The sequence below is a fragment of the Pristiophorus japonicus genome, unplaced genomic scaffold (assembly GCF_044704955.1).
Source record: "Pristiophorus japonicus isolate sPriJap1 unplaced genomic scaffold, sPriJap1.hap1 HAP1_SCAFFOLD_47, whole genome shotgun sequence".
In the NCBI taxonomy this organism is placed as follows: Eukaryota; Metazoa; Chordata; class Chondrichthyes; family Pristiophoridae; genus Pristiophorus; species Pristiophorus japonicus.
The window spans coordinates 4377231-4386409 of NW_027254374.1; the positions used below are offsets into that span (position 1 = coordinate 4377231).

At 46.8% G+C, this 9179-nt stretch overlaps 1 non-coding gene across 1 annotated transcript; it reads right to left on the reverse strand.

Moving 5' to 3' along the window:
- Window positions 1–5293: 5293 nt before the first annotated feature.
- On the reverse strand, window positions 5294–5366 carry trnak-cuu (transfer RNA lysine (anticodon CUU)). The gene has a single exon. It is a non-coding gene; the product is annotated as a tRNA-Lys (tRNA).
- Between the last annotated feature and the right edge of the window lie 3813 nt (window positions 5367–9179).

Genomic DNA, 9179 nt, shown 5'->3' on the forward strand with positions numbered 1-9179 from the left:
ACAAGAAAGTCTCTGAGCATTTGCTCCAGGTAGCCATCAAAGTCACATTATCCTGCAAGTCGCCTTAGCTCGGCGACGTAGCTCGCCACTTCCTGATCTTCAGATCGCTGGCACGTGTAAAACCGATACCTCACCAAAGCACGCTCTCCCTCGGGTTATGATGCTCCCGAACCAGTGTACACAGCTCCTCATACGACTTATCTGTGGGTTTCACTGGAGCCAGAAGGCTGTAGGTCGGTGCCCCACAGAATGTGAGGAGGACCGCTCTCCTTTTTGCAGCACTTCATTCTCCGTCCAGCTAATTGGCTACAAAGTACTGGTATAGCCATTCGACATAGGATTCTCAGTCCTCACCCTCCGAGAACTTCTTCAGGATGCCAACCGTTTGCTGCAAGTTTGTGTTGGTTTCGTATTCTCGTCGCCAGTTATTGTGGTCCTAACAGAGATGATGCTGCACACAGGGAGGTTAAAGTAAGAGTGACCTCAGACTTTCATAAGACACTCCAGAGTGAGAAGCTCGCCTTCGGGGCCGGCTTACATACAGTGCTCCCAAGTAGTGCTGGGATCCCTTGGGACTTCAGGGGATGAGCTCCCTGCTGGCAGAAAATGGGAGTGCATGCTTTACAGATACACAACACATACATTGCCTCAACTTTGATTTCTGCCAACATCCCTTGTGTTTAACCTTCGCCGCACCTCCGCCACGATCTCTCACCGTTCCTCCACCTCGACCTCTCACCGTTCCACCACCACGACCTCTCGTCACTCCTCCACCACGACTTCTCACCGCTCCTCCACTACGACCTCTCACCGCTCCTCCACCACGACCTCTCACCGTTCCAACACCATGATCTCTCACCGCTCCTCCACCACGACCCCTCACCACTGCTCCACCACGACCTCTCACCGATCCTCCACCACGACCTATCATCGCTCCTCCACCACGACCTCTCACCGTTCCTCCACCACGATCTCTCACCATTCCTCCACCAAGATGTCTCACCGTTCCTCCAACACGATCTCTCACCGTTCCTCCACCACGATCTCTCACCGTTCCTCCACACTGACCTTCGAGTTCCTCCGCTGTACCTGAGTCCCGCCGATGTTCCTTCCCATGCACCAAACGGTGACCTGGGTTTTTATGACGTGCAGCAGAGCAGGTCTCCAGCCGTCCTCGTTAACCCTTGCCACTGGACCAAGACCTCGCTCTGTCAAGCCCGTGTGGTGGCTGGTGTGCAATGGTCACACCACATTAAAACCATCCACCCACAGGCATCTTCCACCCTTTGATTGGAGTTCAGGACTGCAACATCGGGTCCTTCATTGAAACACCTGTTAATACATGTGGAAGTAAGCCTTCCTCGTTCGAGGATCCACCTATGATGATGATGATGATGATGTCTGGGACCTTTCCAAATGCCTGCTGGAAACCATCAGATTAAATCTAGCAAGACCCGTCCCTTGATTCAGTTTTCACTGACCTTGCCTTAGGAAGGCTATATTGGCTTTGGAGGGAGCACTGTGTCGGTTTCCCATAATGATACCTGGATTCCAAGGTTTAAATTAAGATATGAGATTATACCCACTGGAAATTACAGGGTCGAGCAGTGATTTGATCAAAATTTTCAAGATAATAAGGGAGCAGATAGATTAGGTGGAGAGAAATGATTCCCGCTGGTTGGGGAGTACCAGACGAGGGACCGTAGTCTAAACATTAGAGCCAGACGTTTCAGGAGTGAAATTCGGAAACATTCCTACACACACATGGTGGGAGAGGAATGGAACTCCCTTCTGCAAAGGGCAATTGGTGCGGGGTCAGTTGTTCATTTTACATCGCATTTTATCCAAAATTATTAAGGAATATTGGCCAAAGGTGGGTATATGGAGTTTCGTCACAGATCAGCCATGATCACATTGAATGGCGGAACCGGCTCGAGGGGCTGAATGGCCTCCTCCTGTTCCTGTGTAACAGGCTCGAGGGGCTGAATGGCCTCCTCCCGTTCCTGTGTAACAGGCTCGAGGGGTGAATGGCCTCCTCCTTTTCCTGTGTCACAGGCTCTAGGGGCTGAATGTCCTCCTCCTGTTCCTGTGTAACAGGCTCGAGGGCCTGAATGGCCTCCTCCTGTTCCTGTGTAACAGGCTCGAGAGGCTGAATGGGCCTCATCCTGTTCCTGTGTAACAGGCTCGAGGGGCTGAATGGGCCTCCTCCTGTTCCTGTGTAACAGCCTCGAGGAGCTGAATGGGCCTCCGCCTGCTCCTGTGTAACAGGCTCGAGGGGCTGAATGGGCCTCCTCCTGTTCCTGTGTAAAAGGCTGAAGGGACTTAATGGGCCTCCTCCTGTTCCTGTGTAACAGGCTCGAGGGGCTTAATGGGCCTCCTCCTGTTCCTGTGTAACAGGCTCAAGGGGCTTAATGGGCCTTCTCCTGTACCTGTGTGTAAGGTCTGGGAAACAAAGGGAGGTGATATGAGAAAACATAAACTAAATGGTATTATGTTAAAAGGGAAGTTGAAGGATTGAGTGATTTACACACATAAATCTTTGAAGCTGGGTAGATAAGTTGCTAAGTTGTTTAAAAAGAATACAGCGCCCTTGGCTTTATATGTCGTGAAATGGAGGACACCAGCGAGGAAGTTATACCATACCTTTTCAATCTCGGTTTAGGTCTCAGTTGGAGAACTGTTTACAGTTCTGAGCACCACAATTTAGGAAGGATATCAAGGCATTGGAGAGAACGTAAGAAATATATAAGAAACATTTCCTGTTGTTGTTGAAGACACAAACACAGGCATTAATCGAGAATCAACCTGCAGGTGACCACACATAACTAAAGAGAGCCAGAGAGACTGACAGAATCGGGAAACACCGGCAAATAGATAAGAGATATTGACAAGGACTGAAAGAACTTTGCGATCAGAAAATTGACGGCCCAGCTGTGGTTAATGACACGGCTTTGGATGATTGATCTCCTTCCAAGCCTTGAAATTCAGGAGAACCGGTTTCGTGCTATGAAGCTCGAGATAAACCCACGGGGCGATGCCAACAGGCGCCTGGCAGCAATCAGCGACAGGAAGATGCAACTTTAGCTGGCCCGGCTCATTCAGTCGGCATCGTATTAGATTTTTAATCTCCGGGTCGTGGGATCGAGCCCCATGTTGGGTGAATTATTTTCCTTCAACTTTTATGGTGCTTTCACAAGAAAACATCATTAATGAACCCACAATCTTCTTTTGCACAATGAAAGAAATGCGAACTGAGGGAGAGTTGTTCATTTGATCATTTGTTCTGTATAAGAACACAAGAACCAGGCACAGGAGTAGGCCATTTGTCCCTTCGAGCCTGCCTTCTTTTGCACTGAAACAAATTATAACCGTGTTTTTAAATTAGCAGTGCGAGATATTTAGAGGGCACATTTCAATGTTTCACAAAACCATTCCTTTCGCGACAGCCACCCAGGATCGATTCCCGGTTTGAGAAGTAACTTTGATATCGTTGTTTGTCATTGAAGTGGGGTCATTTTATTAAGTTAGATGGATCTCCCAAAGCACTTGATAGTGGTGTCGAAACAAATGAGTTTGTAATTAAAAACACTGAATGTCAGGAGCTGGATTTGAACCCATACCACCAGAAGAGACTGTGAACTGAACACAGCACCTTAGACCGGTTGGCCATCCTGACTGTTAGATACTCCAGTTGCAAGTTATTACTCTGGAATGTTTCAGACCGGACACTTGTTCAGTGTTGCTGGAAGGACCAATGACCGGGATATGCTCTCCCCCGGGGTTTTCCTGAGCAGTTGCTCGGTGTTTGGGGCGTTGGTCCGGGTCCGAGGTCGCTTGCATCATGTGACAATGCACCTCGAACTGCTCTTGTTCCATTTTATCGCACATTAGTTTTTGGTTCAAAAAATATATCAGAAAGGGGACATGAACCCACATTTTCAGAGGAGACATTGACCTGAACACAGAACCTTAGACCGCTAGGCCATCCTGATTATTCAGTGCTGTGTGGCCATTTGCAGGTTGATTTTGAACTTTTGTGTCCTGTCATGAAATAAATGAGGGCAGCAGGCTTGTCTCTGCCTGACACCGGGGAAACAGTGAGACAGACATTGCATTGTGTTCAGGTTTCATCACAGCAATATCCGCAGTCAGGAGCTGAAAAGGACGAAGAGCTGAAAAAACACAAGAAGAAAGCTAAGAAATGTCAGCAATTGTGGTAAACTCTTTAATGTGTTTCCTGCTCGTTTAGTGATGCGGTGCTCACAGAGGGAGCCCGGATGCAGAAAGTAAATCTTTCATTCGAAATCTTTAAAATAATGACATGCAACAAATTAAACTGTGTGTCGAGGGATGGGGATGGGTGAAGATTATTTGTTTTATTCGCCATTCATTAACCGACAGCGTTGTTTTGTAGAATTGCTACTGAGGGACAGTGGAAACTTCAATAACTGAACTTTAACTATGTACGGATTTTGAATCATTGATGAAGTTTTCTCCCCTTACTGACTTTACTCACTCTGTATGTTGGAGACTGGTTTAAAATGTTCAGTGCTCATGCGAAAAGGAACCGGGGGCGACTTTTGTTCAATTTATTTCACAGCAAAAATAGTCTCCAAAATAATGTTTCCACCCGTGCTCGAACGGGGTACCTTTCGCGTATGAGGCAAAACTGACAACCGCTACACTACAGAATCATTGTGGGTAAAGTAATCTTAGGAATACAACCAGAGCTTTAACCGACACAGCTGGCCGAAACGTCAGGAGCTGGTTTTACGAGAATAGAATGAAGGTGCGAAATTTAAGAAAGCTGTGAATGTGGCAGAAATTGATCTCGTGTTTCCCAGACTTCACCCATAGGAACAGGAGATGGCCATTTAGCACCGAGTGGTTAGGATCTGGGATGCACATCTTGAAAGGGTGGTGGAGGCAAATTCAATCTTAACTTTCAGACGGGAGTTGGATAAGTTTCTGAAGGAAAAACAATTGCAGGGCTGTGGGGAAAGGGTGGGGGAGTGGAACTCGCTGAGAGTCGGCACGGGCTCGTTGGGCCGAATGGCCTTCCGTGCTGTAACCATTCCATGATTCGATAAGTTATTGGCACATTTCATAGTGTGGGTGGGAGCACAACATTGCAAAGGGTCATGGATTGGTCAGCAAAACTAGAGGCATCTGATTCAGGAGATTCGCGGGGCGTGGAAATTTCGGAGTTTCTTGACTTTGAAAGGAACATTTTTGTTTTGGTGCCGTTTCGGTCATAGGTTTTCCATGAAAGCAACATGAAATGAAAAGAAATCGCCCAACGTGGGGCTCGAACCCACGACCCTGAGATTAAGAGTCTCATGCTCTTCCGACTGAGCTAGCCAGGCTTCGGACCAACACACATTTTATCACTCATTGCAGCCAGGCGCCTGTTGGCTCTGCCCCAGATGTTAAAATTTGCTGTTGAAGAACTGACAGGATCTTCTTCAATGGTGGACCAGGCTCGAGGGGCCGAATGGCAAACTCCGGCCCCTAATCCGCATGTGTTTATGTTTACGTCTTTATGCGGAGCTCCTTCAGGGTGAACGAGCCAAAGGAGGACAGCGGAAAAGTTACAAGGACACCCTCAAAGCCTTCCTGGTAAAGTGCAACATCACCACTGACACCTGGGCGACCCTGGCCGCAGACAGCCCGAGCTGGAGAAAGTCCATCCGGGAGGGCGTTGAGCTCTTTGAGGCTCGATGCAACGATAATGAAGAGACGAAGCGCAGGCAGCGGAAGGAGAACGCGGCAAACCAGTCCCAACAACCCCTTCCCTCGACGTATGTCTGTCCCACCTGTAACAGGATCTGTGGCTCTCATATCGCACTGTTCAGCCATCAAAGGACTCACTTTGGGAGTGGAAGCAAGTCCTCCTCGATCCCGAGGGACTGCCTCTGATGGTGTCGATGATTTGCGTGTGAGGCGAACGTGTTAACCGCTACACTGCGGAAACATCTCCACTTTCAGCACCAGATTACCAGAATAAAACCCAATGTGATCGGGAGAAAATTTCCTCATATGCTCAGACCAAAATATATCATATGGCAATAGAATTTTATAAATTAATAAATGATGTTTAAATCAATGCTTCTATTTTTTTTACACAGTAGATGCAAAAAGATGTGTAAATTAGATGAACTATTTTTTTTATAAGGTTTTGAATGAAAAGTACAATTTCCCTGACCAGGAATCGAACCCAGGTCGTAGCCGTAAGAACGCAGCTCCGTAACACAGGACTCTGTGCTCTACGGGCTGGTCCCAGGGACATTCACCGAGACAGACATCACCTGCTGCTGGAGGGCCATCAACTCAGTCAAAGATGCTCTTTGGTTTTGCCGAAACTTACTGGTCTTCCAGATCAAGGAGATATCCACCTCTGCGTGTTGCAGACTGGCGCAATCCAATATCCAGGATTACGTGCTGAGGGACGCACTTAAAAGTGGTGCAGTTGCCGCAAAGGCAGGGTGGGGAAGGGTCACAGTTTAAAGCCCTTCTGACACGGTAAACCCCGGGGTAGGAATCAATATAAAACTCCCCTCGGGCCGTACTTGTAACTTCTTTATTGTGTACATGGAGCACTATGGTCTGTAAACACATCTGTAGTGCCATGTACAATGTAAGGTCTGTTTCGTGATGCACGTTGAAAAAAAGTGTAAGTGTACCGTTACCCATTCCATGTACTGTACAGTGACACGTGTGATGTAATTTGTTGAATGTACTACAAGGTATCCCGTATTGTACCGAATTGTACTGGAACTGAAAAGCAAGGGAATATATCGATAGGAACTGCCGTCAGAACCCAAATGTAGTGTATGGGATTACTGACCGCAGCTAAATGTACTGAACTGCTTTTGAATGTACTGTTCAAGTTTTTATATGAACAAAGTATTTTTTCAAATAAAGAAATATTCTCTGCCTGACACCGGGGAAACAGTGAGACAGACCTTGGAGCAAGGGTCTGGTTATTGACAAACAGCAAAAGAAACATTAATTCTGCAAGAACAATATCCGAACGAACAGTGACCCCGACGTGATTTAAACACGCAACCTTCGGATTTAAAGTCAGACACACTACTTTGCACCATGAGTCCGACATAGCGTGCTGGAGATGTTCCTCGATAGGAAGGTTCTGTAATACAAGGGTCTTTAAAATCTCCGTCCATTCCCACCAGGTATCACAAGTAGCGCTCACCTGACAGGCACCGTATGGTTTCTTCTCAAAGTTTTCTCTTGCTTTCACGGGAAACCATCATTAATTAACCCCTCACCTTCTTTTGCACAATCAAACAAATGCTAACTCAGGAACAGTCCGTACTTCAATCATTTGTCCTGTGCTTTGCATCTGAACTCGAAAACCATATCTCATTTTATTCACTGTGTTACAGCTTTCTGGTTCAAAATCTTGATTGCCGATGACACCACGAATCTGGGGCAACTTTTTTCAAATTTAACAGCACCGGTTATTCCTACCATGCACACAAAATACAATCAGTCGTGAAGATAAAATCCCAACATGCGTATTTTCAGATTCAACGCAGTAGCATTTCAAATAAAGTGAAAGAATTTTACACTGAAAAGTTTTGCAAGTGTTGCTTGTATTTGTGTCTTTAATTCATTTTTGTGGCGTCTGACTCCCGTTCATGCCACTGCTGAATAAGAAAGGAGGGTTTGACATTGACCAGACTGCACTGCCCCTGATATTTGTGAGCTCATCCTTTATATTCAGTGGTTTCTCGCCCTTTGTTGGGCTGCAGTGTAGCGGATATCACGTTGGCCTCACATTGAGTAATGTTGAGAGGGAAGACTCATCAGGGGAGGGCAGCAGCAGCCAAGTTCATGGCACCGTGGCTGGCTCTGCTACACAGGAGGGCAGGAAAAAGAGTGGGACAGCGATAGTGATAGGGGATTCGATTGTAAGGGGAATAGATAGGCGTTTCTGAGGCCGCAACCGAGTCTCCAGATGGTATGTTGCCTCCCTGGTGCAAGGGTCAAGGATGTCTCGGAACGGGTGCAGGACATTCAGAAAATGGAGGGTGAACAGCCAGTTGTAGTGGTGCACATTGGTACCAAAGATTTAGGTAAGAAAAGGGATGAGGTCCGACGAGATGAATTTAAGGAGCTAGGAGCTAAATTAAAAAGTAGGACCTCAAAAGTAGTAATCTCGGGATTGCTACCAGTGCCACGTGTTAGTCAGAGTAGGAATCACAGGATAGCTCAGATGAATACGTGGCTTGAGCAGTGGTGCAGCAGGGAGGGATTCAAATTCCTGGGGTATTGGAACCGGTTCTGGGGGAGGTGGGACCAGTACAAACCAGACGGGCTGCACCTGGGCAGGTCCGGAACCAATGTCCTAGGGGGAGTGTTTACTGGGGCTGTTGGGGAGGAGTTAACTAATATGGCATGGGGATGGGAAGCAATGCAGGGAGACAGAGGGAAACAAAATGGAGACAGAAACAAAAGACAGAAAGGAGATGAGTATAAGTGGAGGGCAGAGAAACCCAAGGCAAAAAACAAAAAGGGCCACTCGACAGCAAAATTCTAAAGGATCAAAGTGTAATAAAAAGGCAAGCCTGAAAGCTCGGTGCCTCAATGCGAGGAGTGTTCAGAACGCAGGAGAGGGCTCTGAGCTAGTTAGAGTGGGTGAGAGCACAGATAAACAGGACCTCAAGAAAGAATGCAAAAGGCAGGAGGCAACAGAGCAGAGTCGCACTGGGGTAAGTGTAAACCACAAGGTGATAGGAAGGGACAATATGTATGAATATCAAGGGGCTGCAGGAGGAGTCAATACAAAAAATCATGGTCTAAAAACTAGTATTAAACACTCTACCTAAACGCACGCAGCATTCAAAATAAAGTAAATGAGTTGACGGCACAAATCATGACAAATGGGTATGATTTGGTGGCCATTACAGAAACGTGGTTGCAGGGTGGTGAAGACTGGGAATTAAACATACAGGGGTAGCTGACAATTCGGAAAGATAGACAAGAATGGAAAGGAGGTGGGGTAGTTCTGTTAATAATGGATGATATTAGTCAGTTGTGAGAGATGATATTGGCTCTAATGAATAAAATGTTGAAACATTGTGGGTGGAGATTACAGATAATAAAGGAAAAAGTCACTGGTGGGCGTAGTTTATAGGCCCCCAATTAATAACTTG